We start from the raw sequence: 6000 nt of genomic DNA on the forward strand, positions 1-6000 counted from the left end.
CCATGGGATATAGGTGGGATGGGCCCCCATCTGGAGTCGTCAGTCTGAGCAGGGGGTGAAGGTGAAATCTATGCCTGTGCATCCCTGGCCTAGGGTCTGGTCCAGGCGGAGGCAGCTGCAGGCAAGACCTGGGACACTGGGTCCTGAGGAGCTGGGAACAGGCCTTCTACCCAGAGCCTGGTGCCAGAGGGGGACAGCTTACAAAGGGGAAGCACCCCCCACCTTGGCCTACAGATGGGGTTTCCTGGGAGGCAGGACCTTCTTTCTGGCAATGAGAAAGGAGCTTCTGTACAGGCAGGTGTTCTTGGTCAGGAGAGATAAAGCAGCCTGATGGTCTCGTTGGTAGCAGAGAAAACCCTGAGCTCATATGAGACACTCCATGGCACTACAAGCTGCTGCGTGAGGTTTTGGGAGGGTGGTCCTACAGTAGCAGGGGTGGGGGTCGAGAGTCATAAAAATAGGACTTATTACAAGAAACTGGCTGATAAGGCCTAGGGAAATTCTGGATATAGCAGTTATAAGGGTGATCATTTATTGAGCAGTTTATATAAGGTCTTCCCAATAAAGTAGGTACAGTATTTATGCCCATTTTAAAGTTAAACAAACTGAGGCTTCGAGGGCAATTGGTGAGTGGCAGAGCATTTGACAGCAAAGTTGCCCTTAGGCCTTGCACTGGCTGCCAGTCCATGGCTTAATGGCTGAGTCACCTCCCTAATGTAGCAAAGAGCCTCAGGGCTGGGCAAGACCCTCGGAGTTTAGGACCCTCTTGGTTCCTGGCATAGGAACCAACTGCAAAGTGGCTCCTAGAGACCCGATCTTTCCTGATGGTGCCCCATGTCCTGACGGCTTGCTGGCTGCGATCAGAGGGCAGGAAATTCGGGGCAGCATCTCTGGCCAGGACACTGAGAACGGTGCTTTGTTCACTTTTAACACCACCAGGAAAACCCCACTGGATCTTGATCCTTCCTCAGTCAGCCCCCATATGTGTGCAGCCCCCAAGCAGCTGGGCTGGGCCTTGACGCCAGGAGCTGCTCCTGGGTCTCCTGAGCCCTCTCCTGCCAGGAGGCCTTTACTTCTGCTGGACTCACTGTCTCATGGCCTCCGTGGGCTATCCTGCATGACCATCTCCTTAGATGGGAACAAAAATAGGGGGCATTCTGACTATCCTATAGAATATCTATGTATATATGTATGTACATATATATGTATACATACACACACACATGTACAGGCATGTACACACATACATAGGTACACCCCCCCCCCCCCCCGAATGTTAACTGGAACTACCTCTGGGTCATGAAATTACTGGTAACTTTTAGTTCTATCTTTTTTCTTTTCTGTATTTTCTAAATTTCCTATAATGGGCAAATAATAGAAAAGGTAAAACCAAGAGCAGCTCCCCAACCATGGGAGGCAGTGGTTATGGAAGCCTTTCTCAGGCCTGAACAATGGCCCCCAGGGCTCTGTGTGTCTGAGCGGGCAGCTGGGGGCTGTGGGCGTGATGTGGGATTGTGGGGTTGTAGGGGAGATGCGTGCTCTCAGGACAAATGCAGGAACCTCCTGGGCCTTCTGGAGCACATCTGCAGTTGTCTGCAAGACATCTTGACTCATAGTTAACTGCAGCTCATATTCAATCAAGCCAGAAGCCCCCACATTGTCCGTGCTGAGGGGTGAAACCCACACTCTCTGCATCTCCCCTTTGTAGCAGCTGTCCTCTTTCCCACTGGCTGGATGCTGACAGTTGAGGGGTCAGGGATGGGCAGTGTGTGTGTTCACAGCCCAGGAGACTGGCTTGGGCCCCTCACCTCCTTTGGGGTGCTCATGGCCACTGTTATTTAGCTGACGTGGCATCCAGGCTTGTGGGTGCTGGACTTCCTCTGTGCCCATCAGATGCCCGACTTTGTGAGGGGGCAGAGTGAGAGAGGGACAGGATCAGGACTTCTTGCACACGTGTGTCTGTAAGTCCCGTCACCCTGCAACCAAAGAGTCACGGCAGGGCAGAAACTGAAGTGGTCACCACAAGGCCAGTCTGGCCTTTAGGTTAGCTTTTGTCATCAGGCCATTGGTGGGTGGTGTCAGATGATCAGGGAGTGCAGGAGGGCCTTGAGAACAGAGTGTGCAATGGCTCTGTGTGGCTTAGTCCACCCGGGGGTGTTTGGACACGCATGAAGGCATTATCGGTCACCACAATCCTGGGCGGGGGAGCTGGCAGTTGGTGGGCAGGGATGCCCAGGACTCTACTGTGCCCAATGGGCCTGCTCTGAGAGGAATGGTTACTGCACCCACTCAAATTGCAAATATCCCACCAGACATTCCAGTGGGTGAAAAATCTGTTCAAAATGACCTGGGCCTAGAACTAAAGTCTGTTTTACATATTAACATACAGCATTTTTTTTTTTTTCACAATTCTAACATACACTGAATCTCCCAGGAATGCAGCAATAGTGGAAATTGGAGAGCTTGTCCTTTGTTTTGTCATAGGATTTTACCAAGAGCATTCACTATTTCAGACAGTCACACCCCCGAACTCAAGGCTGCCCATGGTATATGAGTGGCTGATACAACAGCACGACGCCAGACTGCATTTTGAAATGCCACGTTGGTGGTGAGCATATGAACAGGTGCCCCAATTCCACTGCTTCATTTTGTCCTCTAGTGTAGACATGCCCAAGCATTTACATATTATTAAAATACTAGAGGCCCGGTGCACAAAACTCATGCATTGGGGGGGGTGTCCCTCAGCCCAGCCTGCACTCTTTCCATTCTGGAACCCCTCAAGGGATGTTGAACATCTCTCTCACAATCCAGGACTGCTGGCTCCCAACTGCTCACCTGCCTGCCTGCCTGCCTGCCTGATTGCCCCTAACCCAGTGGTCAGCAAACTCATTAGTCAACAGAGCCAAATATCAACAGTACAACGATTGAAATTTCTTTTGAGAGCCAAATTTTTTAAACTTAAACTTCTTCTAATGCCACTTCTTCAAAATAGACTTGCCCAGGCCGTGGTATTTTGTGGAAGAGCCACACTCAAGGGGCCAAAGAGCCACATGTGGCTCGCGAGCCGCAGTTTGCCGACCACAGCCCTAACTGCTTCTGCCTGCCAGCCTGATCACCCCCTAACCACTCCCCTGCTAGCCTGATTGCCCCTAACTGCCCTCCCCTGCCGGCCTGGTCACCCCAAACTGCTCTCCCCTGCTGGCCTGGTTCCCCCAACTGCCCTCCTCTGCAGGCCTGGTCCCTCCCAACTGCCCTCCCCTGCTGGCCATCTTGTGGTGGCCATCTTGTGTCCACATAGGGGCAGTCATCTTTGACCACATGGGGGTGGCCATCTTGTTGTTGGAGTGATGGTCAATTTGCATATTACTCTTTTATTAGGATTATTTGATTATAAATCACTCTCCTTTTATTTTTCCTTTATATACAGGTTAAGGCATTGCTATATTAATCTGTAAAATTATGTATGTGGATAGGTTATATTAATGATGAACTTCATTTCTGGAGTGAAAAGGAGACGTTATAAAACATTTCTTTATTATTATTATTATTATTATTTATTGATTTGAGAGAGAGAGAGAAACATTGATATGTTGTTCCATTTATTTACTCATTGATTGGTTGATTCTTGTATGTGCCCTTACTGGTGATCAAACCCACAACCTTGGCATATCTGGATGATGCTCTAACCAACTGAGCTACCTGGCCAGGGCACAAAGCATTTCTTATAGGAGGGGATGCCGAGTCTTATAGAATGAGGACTTCTGAGTCCTCCCATTTGTAGATGGGAAAAACGGGTCCAGGAAGGCACAGTAACCTGCCAGATGTCACATCATGAATGAGCAGAACCAGGATTAGAACCCAGGTCTCCCAGTTTCTGGCCCAGGGCTCTTTCTGCTCACTCAATAGCTTTTGATAGCCCTTCTCAGCTTCTTCTCTCATGACAACTCCATTCCCTGTTATAAAGGTGGATGAAAGATTTTTTTAAACCTGTGGACTTCTGTTTGTAATTTATGGAAACTTTCCATACAGCCAGTGAGGCCCTGGGCTGTGTGAACCCAGCAGCTTGCTGATGTCCAGGGCCTCTCCCAACTGTACCAACCTGTCACTCTGGCCAGACTCCTTCTGGGCCAGGCTGGGACCAGGGGGCGGGGCCAGATGACCTCCTGTGACCTCATCTAGCCCAGACACAATTTTCTTCCCTTCTAGATAGTTTTCTAATCACCAAGTGAATCTGAGACTGTCTATTCTTTGGACGACTACCTTTCAACTCAAGTTATGGTTTTATAAATAATATATATGGCAAGTCAGTGCTGGGGGAAGGACGCTCATTCTGCCCTGAAATATTTATGGCCTGGAGTGTCTGCTTACTTTTCTTCAGAGTCATTTTTTAGCACAGCATGCCGGAGAGTGCGACAGCCCAGGGCATCGTTGGAGGCAGCAGCATGAATAGTCCTTCCAGCCTGACTGCTGGGCCTATTCATCCCACAGCCGACAGGGAAGATGGCAGCTCTGCCTAGGGAGTGCTCCCATGCCCAGACCTCCTAAATTATCTCAGGGAAGACTGTGTCGGTGACAAGAATCGGCGCCACTGCCTTTGAGACAGACGTTGCTTTCCAGTGTGCAGATTGAATAATAACAGACACTACATCAGGCTTTTTCAAGTATGATCTTTAATTCTTCAGTCTTTCTGAGAAAGTGTGCATTATAGCTCTCACTTTACAGATGGGGAAACCGAGGCTCAAAAAAGTTAAGGGATTCCTTGAGGTCACTCCATAACCAAATAGCAGTCTAGAGTTCTACTCAGCCTGGCTGACCCCTCATCTCAATCTTTTCTCCTATACCAACCTGCCACCCATGCTGACCCATCACTCAACTGTAGCTGGGAGCTAGTGAATGGATTCCAGATCAGTTTCCATGGCAGTGCCTGCCTGTCTGCAGTGTTTGAACTGCTGGGTGGCTTGGATATGGGAATAACAATCTGTGCTGAACAGCAGGCTTGAATCCCAAACCTAAGGCGATAGATGCATTCTTGCATATGCTTAAGTGGGGCCAGATGGGAGTCTGAATTGAAGACTGATGGTGCTGGAAGGACCCATAGAGTCATCTTATCTGACTTCCCATGTTACAGGTGGGAGGTTAGAAGCATGACATGGATTTGTTTAAGCCCATAGAGATAGTTAGAACCTATTGATCATGATGGTCTATCTTGGAGTCCAGACTCTGGTCAACTTCATCTCTCTCCTCAAACCCCTTTTCTTATAGGAGAAAACTGAGACTTGGAAAGGGAAGAGCTTGATCAGAATCACAGGGGTGGATGGGTATAGAGCTGTGTACTTCCTTGGTCTGGCTGTAAATCCACTAGTAAGTTAAATCATTTTGAGACTGCGCTTGAGGAAAAAATTCCTGAGCATTTCTGAGCTAGCTGACCATGAAGAAGGCTTTAGTTAATAAAATACAGATTTTAATCAGTGATTGGGAGTAAGTAGTGAGGACAGGAATATAGGGCAATTTTTTATAGAAAAAAGGCACTTATATTTCTGAAAGTTGGTGACTCTAGGGAGGGCTGGCTCTGAGTCATCATCAATGTGGCGGGTGACAGAGAATGATTGTGAAGTCAAGGAATAACAACATTTCTGAAAAAGTCCAGCTCAATCTTGAGTCAGAAGGAACTGTTAAGCTGTTCTGTCCTGGCTGCCTTTGGCCTTCCCCTGCCATAGGAAGCCCCCACTTGTGGTAGATAGTCTTTAAAGATGGTCCCCACAATGAACCATGCTTCTTGGTATTCATGCCCTTGTATGGCCCCCTCCCGCTTGAATATGGACTGGCCCTGTGTGCACCAATATCTTGTAGTGGACACAACTGAGTGACTTCTAAACCACATCAGAAGAAGCCTTTGCAGCTCTCACCTGGCTCTCAGGTAAGGCTTGCTCTGGGTCTGACTACTTTGAGGCTGCCATCATGTGAGGAAGCCTAAGCTAGCCACGTGGAGAAGTCTGGAGG

This window comes from Plecotus auritus (genome assembly GCF_963455305.1).
Source record: "Plecotus auritus genome assembly, chromosome: 7".
Classification (NCBI taxonomy): domain Eukaryota; kingdom Metazoa; phylum Chordata; class Mammalia; order Chiroptera; family Vespertilionidae; genus Plecotus; species Plecotus auritus.